The 15,856-nt window shown below is 52.7% G+C and overlaps 2 non-coding genes across 2 annotated transcripts; both read left to right on the top strand.

Annotated features, from left to right (window-relative positions):
• Window positions 1-702: 702 nt before the first annotated feature.
• TRNAT-AGU (transfer RNA threonine (anticodon AGU)) lies at window positions 703-776 on the top strand. The gene has a single exon. It is a non-coding gene; the product is annotated as a tRNA-Thr (tRNA).
• Window positions 777-2,097: 1,321 nt separating this feature from the next.
• TRNAT-AGU (transfer RNA threonine (anticodon AGU)) lies at window positions 2,098-2,171 on the top strand. The gene has a single exon. It is a non-coding gene; the product is annotated as a tRNA-Thr (tRNA).
• Window positions 2,172-15,856: the final 13,685 nt, after the last annotated feature.

The following is a 15,856-nucleotide window of genomic DNA, read 5'->3' on the forward strand; positions in this document are numbered from 1 at the left end:
CTAGTGCTTGGGATTTGCTGCTCTGTCTCTCTGGCCTGTGTTTGATTCCTGGAAAACAAAGGCTTTTCCCTACCCAGGCTGGGTTTTCCTGAAATTAAAGGAACTGGAATCTCACAAGAACTCCCCACGCAGAAATTTCTCCCCTGCATGATCGCGGATACGCGCATCGCGGGGCACCTCTGCCCTTTGGAGAGGGAACAGAGCTGGTGCACCCATCGGCTCTCTGCAATTGCCCTTAAAAGAGGGCGCCCAGGCCCTAGAGGGGAGAAATCCCAGAGGGATGACAGGCAGGAGCAGGTAAGAGCTCCGTCTACCCGTACAAGCTTCCAGCTGCGCTGCTGTCAGGTTGCTCCTGCCGCTGCATTTGACATGATGAAACCAGCTCCCTGAGTGGTGGAGCTGTGGGGGCCGGAGAGCATCTCCCGCCAACGCGGCGCTGTGCACCCGAGCGTTTATGCCGGCCAAACCTACGTCGCTCGGGGGAAGGGGAGTTCACACCCCTGCGTGACAAAAAGCTTGCCAGCACCTGTGTTTGTCGCCATGGCGTAAGAAAGGAGAGTGCCAGGGAGAAAGAGGAGCGACAGAGCCAGACAGCTTCCTGTCTGCAGGTCTTGCAGGAACTGGATTAACTCTCTGCTTTGGAATTGGCCATTATTATCTTCGACCATCAAGGACAGCAGCCTGGGGGACATTCAGGCAGGTGGCACCATGGCTAAGCTGGCTAAAGCACCTGTCTAGTAAACAGGAGATCCTGGGTTCAACTCCCAGTGGTGCCTGGCTTTTTGTCTCTTCTCTCTTCTGCTCACTTTTTCCTTTCTCCTTCCAGGAAACCAAAGAGCCCTCCCTAGGCCAGGCTGGCAATTGCTGGTTAAAGAAGAGCCCCCTTTATGGAGGTGCATTGGAAAGAATCCAACCAGGAGCCTGGAGCTGATGGAAAGGCGGCCGTGACGGGCATTGGCTAAGAGGTGGCTTTGACTGCAACAGGACGAGAGCCCGTGCCGCACGCCCTGGAGATTCGCTGGGGCTGTCGACGCACAGAGATCCTGAGAGCACCCCCTCTGCAGGGCTGGCGGGAAATGGAGAGTTGCTCTCGGTTCACCTCACTTTCGATTGTCGTTGGGGAAGAAGTGGAGCAGGGAGGAGAAAAGCCCCCGAGGGTGGCACCGTGGCTAAGTTGGTCAAGGCACCTGCTGGGTAAAAACGAGATTCTGCATCCAGCTCCTGGTGGTGCCTCACCAAACCTGTCTTCTCTTCCCACCACGTTGTCTCTCTTCAGAGGAAACGGAGAAACCCGCCTTTGTCTAGCCGTACAAATGCTTGCCAAAGGGACAGGCCTTTTGGGGGACACGTGTCGACAAGCATGAAGACAATGAACGGTCGCTGTAACTGCGCTCGCAGCCACGGAGGACACCAGGCAGAGAACTCAGCACTACGTGGCCACGGCTGGAAACAGAGGAGTCTCTGCCAAAGCCCTTTTCCGCTAGCCGGGGCCGCTCTGCGCATGGAGCTCCTGAGATCTGGGTGTCTCCAGGGAGTGGAGAACTCTGTGTCGGCAGCTCTTTGTGTTTCTAGCTGAACATCTGCAGGGGTTGTTGCGAGGCCTCTAGAGAGTGGCATTTTGGAAGAGCTGGCGGATGAGCCTTCCCCGTAACCAGAAGATGCCGGCTTGGCCGGCCCGTTGTTCCTCGCTGAGCCCAGCTTGTCTGCGCAGCTCCCTTTTTTGTCTCTCTTCCTCATGAACCGAAAAGATCTTCCTGGGCAATCTGTGTCAGCTGAAGACAGAGAGTCCTCCTTGGGCTCCTAACTGTTGGAAAGCGGCAAACGACGAGTCTGGAGCTGATGGAAAGGTTGCTATGACTCACAGTCAAGCCCAGGTTGCTACAGCCACAATGCAGAATACGGACCACTTCACCATCACACCTGCAGCTGGGAGGTGAGCACTTTGGAAAGTCTCTGTGAGCTTGGCTGCGGCTTTCCGTGCACAGGGAGCCAGACAGCTCCATGACGGCAGGTCTTGCAAGAAATGGTTTAAGTCTCTGCTTTGGAATTGGCCGGTATTATCTTCGACCGTCAAGTTGGGGGCTGTTTCAAGAGGGAGGCACCATGGCTAAGCTGGCTAAAGCACCTGTCTAGTAAACAGGAGATCCTGGGTTCAACTCCCAGTGGTGCCTGGCTCTGTGTCTTTTGTCTCCTCTGCTCACATTTTCCTTTCTCCTTCCAGGAAACCAAAGAGCCCTCCCTAGGCCAGGCTGGCAAAGGCTTGTAAAAGAAGAGACCTCTTTGTGGAGTAGTGTTGGAAGGAATCCAACCAGGGGCCTGGAGCTGATGGAAAGGCGGCCATGACGGACATTGGCAAGGAGGGGTCTTTGGCTGCAGTCGCTGCGGGACGACAGCCCGTGCTGCGCACCGTTACGATTCGCTGGGCATGTCGACGCGCAGAGATCCTGATATTCAGTGGAGAACAGCTGTGTAGTGGAGTGCCCCACCTCCTAGAGGAATACCCTGATCACCCAGGCTGTCCAGTCATTCCTGCCCTTTTCTGGACCACTAAACAGGACTTCATTTGTGCCAGGGCTGAGCCCCGGCACCTCTGGGCCTGGCAGTTCACAGCCCCTGCACCTCTGGGCTTGGCTGTTCAGAGCCCCGGCACTTCTGGGCTTGGCCGCTCCTGGCCCCGGCACCTCTGGGCCTGGCCGCTCCTAGCCCCGGCACCTCTGGGCCTGGCTGTTCCTGGCCCCAGCACCTCTGGGCCTGGCCGTTCCTGGCCCCGGCACCTCTGGGCCTGGCCGCTCCTGGCCCCGGCACCTCTGGGCCTGGCCGCTCCTAGCCCCGGCACCTCTGGGCCTGGCCGTTCCTGGCCCCGGCACCTCTGGGCTTGGCAGTTCAGAGTCCCAGCACCTCTGGGCCTGGCGCATCAGTTAGGAAAGTAAAAAAAATTGCTTGAGCCCTGGCACCTCATTGCTTGAGCCCCGGCACCTCTTCCATCACATATGAATCCCAGCCAATAAGTAGCCCCGGGCATGTGGCATGGACACCGTTCTCTTGGTGGTTCCCCAGATCTCAGCATCTCAGAGAGCTGCTCCAGCCACGGAGGTGATTCGATCCCGGCCGGGTGAGGTCTCCAGGATGGCAGGGCGTCCCGCTCTGCCTTCCCCAGCTGTCCTAGTCAGACGTTCCTTCCAGGGGTCCTGCTGGTTCTTTATGTTTTCTTTATGGCGCGGAGACTTGGGGAGGGGAGGGGTCTGGGAGTCAGCGCTCTTGGGTTCTAGACCAGGGGTTCTCACACTGAGGGGTCACAATCCCTCAGGGGGGCCACAAGGTTATTATGTGAGGGTTGCGAGCACACTGAGATCAGACCTACCCCGGAGCATCAATTTCTTCTCCTCCTAACAGGGAAAGCCCGGAGAGGCCCCGAATATTGGCAGAGCCACTCGGGCCAATGGGGCAGCTGTACACGGGGGGAAGGAGGCGGGTCCATGGGGAGAACTTCCAGGAGTTCGTGGACCTGTCATCGTCTCTGAGCTCTGGGACTGCACTGCCAAGCTATAATGAGCGTTATTTCAGCCTCCCAGGGATTAATTAATGCTGGGGCTCATCTTCACGGCAAGGGGTGGCCTTTCCTCTCCAGATACCAGGGGAGACAGCCATCAGTCCTCCTTGTCAGAGGTGAGGCAGGGTGTTGGTGGAGGGAACTGGTGCTGGGCAGGACAGAGGGAGGGAGGGAAGCCCTGTAATGATGGATGAACAGAGGAAAAACAGAGATTGGGGTGCAGGACAGATCAGGGAGTAGGGGCGAGCCAGGGATCAGGGTGCAGGGCAGGGCAGGGAACAGGGGCGAGCCAGAGATTGGGGGTCAGGGCAGGGCAGGGAGCAGGGGCGAGCCAGGGATTGGGGGGCAGTGAGGAAGAGCCAGAGGATGAAGGTGCAGGGTGCATCGGGGAAGCCCAGGAGGAAACAGACAGGAGTGAGGACGACCCAGGGAGTGGGGCAGACAGGGGGGCAGGGTAATCTGGGGAGCAGGGGTAAAGCGGGGGGCTGGACAGCAAGGACAAAATCTTGTGCTCTGTGAACCCTGCCCCCTCCCTTCCCCCCTGTTCAGGTATCTGGGCTCTGTACAGAAAGACACTTCCCACCTACCCCCACTCCCTTCTCCTCCCTGACCCCTTGCCCAGCCCCTCCATCCTGTGTCACAAGATGCTGTGACGGTCTGGGGGGGGAGAGGTCCCATGCTCCAGAGGGTCTCTGCTCTGCAGAGCCCTGTTCGAACGGAGCAGCAATGTCCCGGCTCTTCACTCTTCTCCCACTGGCATCAGGACGGGGTGTTCTCCAAGAACTACTGAGCTCTCCCCACCCTGGTCTGCTCTGCCACACGGACAGCATGTGTGACGGTGGCCGTGTGAGCGTGACCATCCCGGGGAGACCACCTCTGTATGGAATGACAAACTCCAACCCCGAGCTCGGCGGGCGAGGAGGTTTCCCCTCCCTGTGAAAAATGTTGGTAGAAAAGCAGCTTTTTCATCCAATCTTTGCACGATTTGCACGAAAACCATGACATTTTTTGACCAAGCGCTTTGGCTGGAGGAGGGGGAGCTAGCCCCATGGCCTGCCTCTTCCCCCACCCTCTGCTCTCTGCCCCCCTCCCCCCAGCTGTGGCCTCAGCCGGGGCAGAGGAGGGGCTGAGAGCTTGGCCCCTCCCCCCCATGAACCCTGCTGGGGTGGGGGGGTTCTCAGCCCCAGCCAGGACCTTGGCACCCACCCCATGGCCACCACCCCTCCCCAGCCTGCCCTTTCCCCTGTGGCCCTGCCCCTGTTTCACCCATGGCCCCACCCCCGTTCTGCCACGTCCTCCGCGGCCCCACCGCTGTTCCACCCCCACTCCGTGTCTTCCCTCGGAGGCCCCTCCGCCCCTGGCTCCTTTCCGCCCTCCCGCCACCCGCTGCAGACCCGAGACCGGAAAACCTCTGTGCCCCCGCTGCGGCCTTGGGGTCACGGCGGTGAGCGAGAGCACCTTCAGCCCTGGGGCCCTGGTGGGAGGAGATTTGTCCAGAAGCCCCAGATTGGCCAGGGGCCATAATCCGCCACTGCCCCCCCCCCTTCGCCCCGCGGTGGCATGAGGTTTGGGGAGGCTTAGCCTCCACCAGAATCCATTGCACATTGCCTGTGGGGGAGCTCTGTAACGAATACTCACTTGGCAGAAGGGGAACAGTATTGATGTGATGCTCAGGGCTTGTCTAGGCTAGGAAAAGTGATGGAGATTTGGTCAGATCAAAGGGAAAGCAAACCCCATTCACCGAACCTGGGTTTATATCTGCAACTATACGTGTGTGTTTACATCAAGATAGCCCACTTCAGCAGCTAACTCCACGTACAATCTTAGAGGAGACAAGGGACAGGTCGTTTTCACCTCAGTGGAGCTAGTTATGGTCAAGCCTATCTCCCCCACCCAGGGGGATGGGCCTTCCTGGCAGGACAGACACACGCTCTGGTTCCTCATAAGACCACCGAGTTGACAGAAAGGATCATGGCATTCGCCCCCAAAAAGATGAGCTGCACAAGGCAGAAGAAAGCCGCTCACCTGCGGGAGATGAGAGACCACGGTTCAGGCAACGGGTGCAAAGCTCTTGACAGGGCAATGTGGGAATCGGCACGTGGATTTTTTTAAAAAAAGAAGTTTAGGCCAGCCTTAGTCAAGACATTTATGGTGTTCTCCCATGTGTATTCCCTGATGAATGACAGGGCCTGAGCTCCGCCGGAAGCATTTCCCGCACTCGGCGCAGGTGTAGGGCGTCTCGCCGGTGTGGATTCTCTGGTGGCTGACCAGGGATGAGCTCTGACTAAAGCGTTTCCTGCACTCGGCACATGCATACGGGGTCTCGCCCGTGTGGATTCTCTGGTGTCTAATAAGGGAGGAGCTCTGGCTGAAGCTTTTCCCACGCTCAGCGCATGGGTAGGGTCTCTCGCCCGTGAGGATGCTCCGAAGTCTAATAAGGTGTGAGTGGCTCCTGACAGTTTCCTCCGCTCTGCGCTGACTCTCACAGGCTTTGGTCTGTGGCCAACCATAGCAAACCTCCCCTTTCTCACTCGCCATCCTGGTGTCACCTGCTGGGATAGAGAGAGAATCCAGACATGGGTCACCCGTGCTGGGGAGACAGAAAACCTCCAAGAGAAGAATGGAAAAAGGCGGGAAGGAACCAAAATAAATGCCAGAGAGATCAAAGAAATCAGGAGCTGAATCCTCCCCGCACCACCAACCCTTCCCCAGAGGAGAGAGTGGGGAAGGGATCAACTCTATATCCAAGCCCAAGAGAGACACACTGGATCCTTCACCGAGGAGGCCAGCTGACAGCATGGGTTGTCCCGTGGAAGAGGGATCACAGCCTCCTTGGCTCTATAATGGTGTGAGAATGGTGGGGGAGCTACACGTTGGTAGACCTGAGAGTGTCTTGTTAATTAAGTCTAGACTTTAGAAGGCAGGTTACAATTTTATTTCATATGTAACTGTTTGTGTCCAATATTTCTACTTCCTAAGACTGAACCTCCATGCTCTGTTAAATCTTGGATTCCCCATACATTTACCTAAGAGCTGTATGCTAAGTGGAGCAGTGATCTGGGGTGAAACTGGTAAGCTGGAGCATACTGAGTCTGTTTACACTGCGACATAAAGCAGTGCTTGAGCCTCAGCTCTATCCCAATCCCTCCTGCATCTACACTAACCCAGGGCTCAGACCCAGGGTCCCAGGACTAAACAACACCGATTTCCCCTGGTCGCTCTTGCTAAAGGGCCAATGTAATCAAGTTGTAAACCAGCTCCAGCCCCTTTTATTTGCTAGTGTTTTAGAGGCCACAACAGGATTCAAAAAAGAACTAGATCAGTTCATGGAGGATGTAGTAAGATGAGTCCCTGAAATATAACCCTAGGTATCAGAGGCCCGGTATGAGGCCTGAGGCCTGAACTGAAGTAATGGTCAAGACTTTGCTAACTTAAAGCAAAGTTAAGCTGTGAGCAAGAGGCAGGCCCTGCCCACAGACGTTGGCAAGAAGAAGGCTGCTAAAAACACCTACACACATATAAGCCCTAATAAGATGAACGTGTGCCAGGACGGCACCAGAACATCCCGGTACGAACACATTCCACAGAGATAACAAGGAACAGGCGGGCCCATCCTAAAGACAGGATCAGAAGGACAATATGATGGATCGATCTGTTTGTCCCAACCACCTGTACCAGGGGAGAGGGAGCACCCTAATGCGTAGCGGGGTTGTACCTCGATACGTCAGGAGTGACGGGTAACCTGTTTGTACCTGTGTATAAGAATGCATCCCTGAGTGGATGTCTTTGTATGGCCTAGGGGACAGTGGAGAGCCCTGCCGCTGGCTGAGCCGGTCCATTGTCAGGGGCACATATTCGTAGTATATCCTGTAGAGTCTGCGGGGAACTGTTACTGTGCTTCGTTTGACAATAAACCTGGCCGAGCGCCTTCGTACCTTGTCGGAGTCGGGTCACTGGGGGTGCTCTCAAGAGCTGCTGTGTCAGCGATCTGCAGAGCCGGGGCAGCACACAGAGGAAACACACGCCGGCAGCCGACTGTTATCAACATTGAACCGAGCAGAGCTGACGTGGTGTCTAACGACAGAGGATAGGTCCATCGATGGCTATTTGCTGGGATGGGCAGGGATGGTGTCCCTGGCCTCCGTTTGCCAGAAGCTGGGAACGGGCGACAGGGGATGGATCACTTGGTGATTCCCTGCTCTGTTCATTCCGTCTGGGACACCCGACACTGGCCACTGTCGGCAGACAGGACCCTGGGCTCGATGGACCTTTGCTCTGACCCAGTATGCCTGCTCTTATGTTCTTAGGCCTTTTGATTACTTTGGCATTAGCATTATCGGCTGCCCAGGGCAGACAGTTATTTACAAACTGTTTTAATTACTGCTTATATGTGGCCACCAGCCAATGGCTTGCAATTTAGCCAAGGTTTTTTGTTTAAATGCCCACCCTCCCCCTTTACAGATGAGGGAAATTATTTTTGTTTTTAAAGCTCTGGTTACCACCCAACCCCCCCCCCCCTTTTTTTTTTTTTTTTTACGTTTGGGGTCCCAACCCGCTGCTCTAGTATCATACTGGGTTATGAGTCTGGCCTGTTAAACCCTCTGTTGTGCCCATGTAACTCCTGTGGAAGTGCAACGTTGTATAAGGGGACATGCTGGATACCTGGTATATGAGAGGGCATGCCAAAACATGAGGGAGCACACGTAGGGACAGTTAGCTTCTGAATGGAGAAGCAATTAAGATAGAGCCAGCACGTCTAAGAAGCAGGCATCAGAATGGAAGGTGTGAAGGGCAATTAGTTAAGTTAACTGGAAGCTGTTAAAGGAGATTGTTAAGGGTGGCGTAATTGAAGATACGTGACTGGTCTCAGGGATCTCGAAGGGTGGTGACTAAAATCTTTTTCTTCTTTTGTCTGTAACTTCTCTGTAACTTGTTCTCCAGCAAGCTGTATAAATTAAGAGACACAAGCCCCACTAAATGTATTAGCAGAGCAGCTTTGCTAATAAAACAGAGTGGTCTGATAAATTGTGAGTCTGAGTCAAACTTTGACACTCCTGTGGAAAGGAACTGGAATAGTCTGTCAGGATAGCTTCTGCCACCGGTGACATTGCGTAGCAGTTCTTATGGCTTGTTAATACGTCTCTCGTCAACATTCAAAACATAACGTCGTTATACCTCAAAAGAGGAGCCAAGCGCAAATTGAGAGCTTTCGCAGACGTGGCTCTAAACAACACAGAGACCCTTCACGCATCATATTTCTTTATTATGTGTTTTTGAAAGGCTTTGGAGAAAATTTTCCGAAGTGCCTAAGTCAACTGGGTCCTTCTGAACATTTTGTGCTTAGTACATCATTTTTGATCACTTGGCCCTTTTTGGATACTGACAACTAAACTCGGATATTTCCCCACCTCCAAAATGCCTTAGAAAGTATAAAATGCTACAGTCAGGATTTCAAATTAATGCTATAAATCAAAACGCTCAGGTCTCAGAGACCTTTATCATCCAGCTAAAATAAAGACATTTACAATCCAAACTAGGGTGTTGCTACCATAGAGATGAATGATTATTGTTGACAAAATCATGTCCAAGGAAATGCTGAGGATAAATTATAGTGGAAAACTAGAAATAGTTTCCAGACTGCTAGCCTAACTACTCGAGACCCTACTGAAATCAATACTATGCCGTTTGCCAACAATATTCACATCTAGACAACAGCACTTAATAGAACAACCAAGAATGGGGATGTTTTTATAAGGTGTTGCAAAATGGCCGACGTTGGTATGGTGGGTCCCGCGCTTTTTTTGGCGGGGCGCTAGAATACCATCCCTTGCCCCTGCTCTTGGGGCGCCGAGGGCCCCCTAGTGGCCCAGGAAGGTGGTACAGGAGGGAAGCGAGGAAGGGGTCTGGGTTTGCTCCTCACTCTGAGCCCCAGCCCCTCTCAACCCCTGCAGGTTTCTTACCCTCTTCCCCCTTGGGTAGGGCTACCCTCCGTCCTTGACGCTGGGGGAGGGAGCCTCCCTGCCCTGCTGGGGCAGGGTCTCCCTTTGGTGCTCTGGTCTTTCAACTGTCAGCAACACACACACCCCAAACTCCGGACCTCTCTCCTTCCTCGCACCCCACTGTCTGCCTCAAGCAGGGGGGTTTATTAGATTCCTGAGAGGGCCTTAATTGACTACAGGTGCTCCAATTAACCTGTAGCCACCCACCCAAGTCTACAGGGAACCACGCCTTAATTAGCCGAGGGTTTATATCTCCCCTGTACCGCTCTTCCACTGCTGCATCCCAAGGGCGATATTTTCCGTGAGGATATAGATATTCAGGCCTGTCTGTAAAGGCCTGGGCTTTAAGAATGTAGGCGTACGTTTATCATTTAGCTAGTTATAGAGGTATAAAAGAAAGAATCTGCGTAAGGGCCTTCTCTCACCGGGACAGTCTGAGGCCCTGTTCTTAGGCCAAGGCCTTTGTCCAAGCAGCAGAGGCTTCCATAAGCTGGGAAGCGACCGGTCACCTCCTCACATCCCAAACTAGTCAATCTGGGGCGGTTAGGAAGGGGATCCGATTGATCACCTCCAGAGAAAGGGAAGAGCCTAGACGATGTAAAAGGAAATTTAGTTTGATAGTTTTCTGTCTGGTAAGAACTCACTTATCAATAGACACAGCTGGGAAACCCTCATGTCTTTATAGATGTAGTTGTGAAATCCTCATTTCTGTATTGTTTTGTCATTATAGTTCCCACTTTGCTATTGTTTATTGGCATGGTCTCTGTCTGGTTCTGTGATTGTTTCTGTCTGCTGTATAATAATTTTGCTGGGTGTAAACTAATTCAGGTGGAGGGATATAATTGGTTAGCTAATCATGTTACAATAAGTTAGGACTGGTTAGGTAAATTTCAGTAGAATGATTGGTTAAGGTATAGCTAAGAATATTACTATATAAATGAGGGGCAAACAGGAAGTAAGTTGGGATTCAAAAATAAGGAAAAAGGAACTTGGATTTAAGCTTGCTGGAAGTTGACCCCAATAAACATTGAATTGTTTGCACCTTCAAACCTCAGGTATTGTTGCTCTCTGTTCATGCCGGAAGGACCAGGGAAGTGGGAGAGAGAAGGAATAAGCTCTCTAACATTTTCACTTTCATTTTCACTCATGCTTAATTATTTGTCACCTAGAGAGGAGTCACATAACCCAAACGTTTCAATGTTTCTCTCCTCGGCCCTGAGTTAGCAGCGGTCTGGTTTGTGGGGCGTAATGGCACTTCTGAAGAAATTTTGGCGGACTTGGCAAAAGGAATTTGGCATTGCATCTGCCTCACTTTGCTCATTAATTTTGCTAGGGGTCGAAAAAATAATGGAACTTGAATTTAAATGTCCTCCATCTCATTACTGGAAAGTCCGTTACAGCCTCTGCTATTTTCTTATTCCAGCTATGGTTTTGTTTCTTCTGAGCTTGGCTTTTCAGCCACAATGTCCTAATTCTGTCATGGGATGCTGCAATATTCACTGTCTTGGGAAGACTTTCTTGCCTTCTATTATATGGACTGTCATTCTTCTCCTGGATGGAAGATATGTGGCTTGTCTGTGTAAAGCATCTGAAGAAACCATCACAGCAGACAATAAGGAACAGCCCAGTGACAGTTACATAATATCACAGGTAAGGTTATCCCCTTACAGATCTCTCATGAGAAACTCAACCATCTCTGGCATTTTGTTCTCAGCTGTCTTGGATTCTTGGTCTATTCTGGAATTTTTTTCAGGTTCAAATGTTTAATACTGACGAGCTAAAACGAGTTCTGTAAGAGCTTTCTGTTTTTAAAAAGACACTAGCTGACAGAGATGAGACAGTTACAAAAGCAGGGTTGAAAAAAATACCTTGATCCAAAGCCTGGGTCAGCCATGAAATGTTAAAGTTGTATAAAATGCATCCGATGAAGTGAGCTGGAGCTCACGAAAGCTCATGCTCAGATAAATTGGTTAGTCTCTAAGGTGCCCCACGTCCTCCTGTTCTTTTTGCGGATACAGACTAACACGGCTGCTGCTCTGAAAACTTTACTTTATGAGAAGCTCCAGAGAAAGAAGACCCAGAGGGAGCAATGGTAGGGGCAATCCTTGGGAGACCAAATGGGCTGGTAGAGGGAGCAGACCGAGAACAAGGGTAGAGGCGGAGTGGCTGCAGGGTTGACCCAGTCTTCTGCCTCTCTCCTGTGGGTGGGAACACTTGTCACTATCACTATAGGAGGGAACAATAGAACGGAAAGCCCAGAAGAAGGAATGACTTGCGGACAATTTCCTGACGGGACACTTACCCTTGCAGAGCTTTTCTAGCTCCGACATTTACATTTCTACACAGGGTGATTTGGCCCACAGAAATAAAAATCTGCACATCTTCCATGTGCTTTTGGACCAATGGGAAAAACCAGGTACAATTCAAGTGACTTTTAAAATTGCCTATGAAACCAAGTTAACAAAATAAATGAGCTTATGAACAACCAGAAAATATATTTCTCAAGTGAAAAAACTATCCATGGACTTCTTTGCAAAGAAATTGTAAGTTTTCTTACATGAAGAGCCACAAACAGTCTGGAAAGGAAGAGTCCATTTAATTACTTGCCTCAGTGAAATTAAATATCCAGAGAATTGCTGGGCCTGTGATGATGATGACTGGGGCTTGCTCACCTGTGGCTCCCCCGCCCCGTGCAAGCAAGCAGGCCCCCTGCCTCAGGTGCGGCTCCCATTAGCCGCGCTGGCCAATAGACTGGGAGCCTCCCGGCCAATGGGCTGTGGGGTGGCGGGGGGCGGCAAAGGGGGAGATTGTAGGGAGCTCTGGAGCAGGGGAGACAGTGGGGGAGGGGAGTTGTCTGGCACAAAGGGGGGGCTCTCTGGAGAGGGGTGATGGGGCACAGGGGCCGTTGGGGGTCTTTCAGGGGGGCAGAAGGTTGTGTGGGTCTCTGTGGGGCGGGGGGCGGGAGTGATGGACGGAGCCAGCCGCAACCCGGGTCTGCTCTGCAGGGGGGTGTTCCTATGCCCCCCTCAAGAAGCCCCCTCTGTCCTGTGTATTTTATGCCAGCCCCGGGGTGCCCATCGCTCCTTTCCCCGCCCCCGGCTCCATCTGTCTGTCCCCACAACCCCCCGGCTGTGTGGGTCTGACAGTGACAGACTCCTGGGGGTCTCTCTGCCTGTGGCTCCCTCCCCGTCCCCGTTGTGGAGGCACGGCCAGGCAGCTCTGGCTCCCCACCCTGCAGCTTCCCGGGTTCCCGGCCAACGGGCTGGGAGCCGGGTCAGTGCTGGGGTCTCTTCGCAGCACACAGCGACTCCGGGGACGGGAGGAGCCGCGTGTGGGGAGGTGGGGCGGGGAGCTGCCCCCCAGGTGAGAGCGCCCCCCGTTGCCGACCCATGGAGCGGGGCCCCCCAAAGCACGGGGCCTGGGGCCCAAACATTGGTGGAGCTGGGCCCACCTTCATGATGCATTCCTAGATAGTTTAGTGTCCTTTTTCTTTTGTAGAGAAGCAAAGTGTGTGTTGTAAATGGCTTGTCTAGTTTTTGTAAAGTCCAGCCACGAGGAAGGTTGTGTGGAAGGTTGGTTTTTTATGAGAGTATCCATTTTTGAGAGCTCATTCTTAATCTTTCCCTGTTTGCTGTAGAGGATGTTGATCAGGTGATTCTGCAGTTTCTTTGAGAGCGTGTGGCACAAGCTGTCAGCATAGTCAGTGTGGTGTGTAGATTGTAATGGATTTTTTACCTTCAGTCCTTTTGGTACGATGTCCATCCGTTTACATTTGGAAAGGAAGATGATGTCTGTCTGTATCTGTACGAGTTTTTTCGTGAAGTTGATAGATTTCCACTCCTTACGGCTAAATGCAGTGCCTTGCATAATGACAGGTTTCTGAGTAGCAGCCGTGTTAGTCTGTATTTGCAAAAAGAAAAGGAGGACTTGTGGGACCTTAGAGACTAACCAATTTATTTGAGCAGAAGCTTTCGTGAGCTACAGCTCACTTCATCGGATGCATTCGATGAAGTGAGCTGTAGCTCACGAAAGCTTAGGCACAAATAAATTGGTTAGTCTCTAAGGTGCCACAAGTCCTCCTTTTCTTTTTTCATAAAGTCTGTCATTACAGGTTCTTATCTCTGTAATGTATTTAATTTTGATGTAGTTATTAAGTGTTAATTAATGCACTATGGGAGTCCCCTTCAGCCCTCTGTATAAATTGATCCTCTTCTTTCCATTTGTTTTGGCCATGGGGTTTTCTGCAGCCCTAGGGCAGCCAGCAATAACCCCTCTGCCTTTGCAATGGGGTGAGGGAAGGGGACCCTGGGTTCCCTATTTATGTGATTTGCAAGAAGTGTTATCGTTACTCAAGGTACCAAATGTGTTTAAATGATATAAGGGCCTTGTAAAATCCCAAAGCAAGCTCATTTTCATTTCTCATATAATCTCAGATACAATATACACACATTTTTCATTAATTATATGAGTTGAATTTATTATTATTATTAGCTAGGTTACTGGGGGGGTTTTCAGTGTGGCAAAATGTGTGCTATTTTATGGGTTGAATGATTGAATGACATAATACCCCCCTGCCCCCATTGTCCATCACTAAGTCCGGTAATTTTGTCAAGTGTTCGTGGCACAACATGGTGGTGCCTACCCCTGCCTTGTGCTTCAGGGGGTCACGGGGTCCAGGGCGGCCTGGGGAGTTAGCGCGGGGCCTGGGGCTGGCACCAGCGAGGGACCTGGCCCCAGCCCACTCCGCTCCACCTCGCCGGCTCTGCTCAGGGGCGGGGGCTTCGGGGAAGAGGTGGAGTGGGGGGCGGAGCAGGGTCGCTTGCTGCTGTCGGCGCCAGGCACCCCGCTAACCCCCCAGGCCACCCTGGACCCCGCATCCCCCGGAAGCGCAGGGCCCACCAAAGCGCAGGGCCCGGGGCGGTTGCCCCGGTCCATCCTACAGATGGGACGGATCCACTTGGGCACCACCAAAAATTAGACAAACCTGCCACCCATGTTTGTACAGTAGAACCTCAGAGTTACGAACCTCTCGGGAATGGAGGCTGTTCGTGACTCTAAAGTGTATGTAACTCTGAACAAAACGCTGAACATGGACTTAATACAGCCTTGAAACTTTACTATGCAGAAGAGGAATACTGCTTTCCCTTGATTTTTGTTAGCAGTTTATGTGTTATGGGGCGTGGGGCAGGTGAGGGATCCAGATGGCTAAATTATACTCATGGTATTTTACACACTGAGGTTTGTGTAACTAGATTATGTGTCAGTAAAACCTCCAAGGCTTGATTCACCGCTGCCAGAGCACAGGGACGGTAAACTGTACGTCACGCTGTCCCTACCCACGGTGGTGGGGCACAAAACCTTTGTGAAGAAAAAGTCCAAGATAAATAACAAATTTGAATGTGCTGATTTGTTTTCCTCCCCAGATTTCGGGTCTAGGCATCACTCTCGGGATTGTCGTCATTTTATTCATATGCAAGAAGTGCTCAGAGTGCCGCGAAAGAGGTGAGATACACATTCCATTTGAAATGGAGGATTCTTTGACCAGAAAGCGAAAATGTCTGCAGAAATTAGTGACAAACATCCTGGAACCTCATGTCTCAGTTTGTTTGGATAAAGTTTTGGCTCTTGTTGAGGAAGAGGGTTTATGTGATCGAAGTCAAGGTGTTCCTGTGTAGAGTGACCAGCTAGCACGGGGGGGGGGGGGGGGCAAACTTTTTGGGCTAAGGGCCACATCGGGGTTGTGAAACTGTATGGAGGGCCAGGTAGGGAAGGCTGTGCCTCCCCAAACAGCCTGGCCCCTGCCCCCTATTTGCCTCTTCCCACTGCCCCCTGACAGCCCCCCTCAGAACCTCCAACTCATCCAACCCCCCCCCGCTCCTTGTCCCCTGACCGCCCCCTTCCGGGACCCCTGCCCCTAAATGCCCCCCGGGACCCCACCCCCTATCCAACCCCTCCACTCCCTGTCCCCTGACTTCCCTGACCCCTATCAACACACCCTCGCCCCTAAGTGCCCCCCAGGAGCCCACCCTCTATCCAACCCCCCCGGCTCCTTGTCCCCTGACTTCCCTGACCCCTATCCACACCCTCGCCCCTAACTGCCCCCCAGGACCCCACCCCCCATCCGACCCCCCCGCTCCCTGTCTCCTGATTGCCCCAACCCCTATCCACACCCTTGTCCCTAACTGTCCCCTGGGACCCCACCCCCATCCAACCCCTCCGCTCCCTGTCCCCTGACTTCCCTGACCCCTATCCACACCCTCGCCCCTAACTACCCCCCGGGAGCCCACCCCCTATCCAACCCCCCCTG

This window comes from Natator depressus, chromosome 23 (assembly GCF_965152275.1).
Source record: "Natator depressus isolate rNatDep1 chromosome 23, rNatDep2.hap1, whole genome shotgun sequence".
Classification (NCBI taxonomy): domain Eukaryota; kingdom Metazoa; phylum Chordata; order Testudines; family Cheloniidae; genus Natator; species Natator depressus.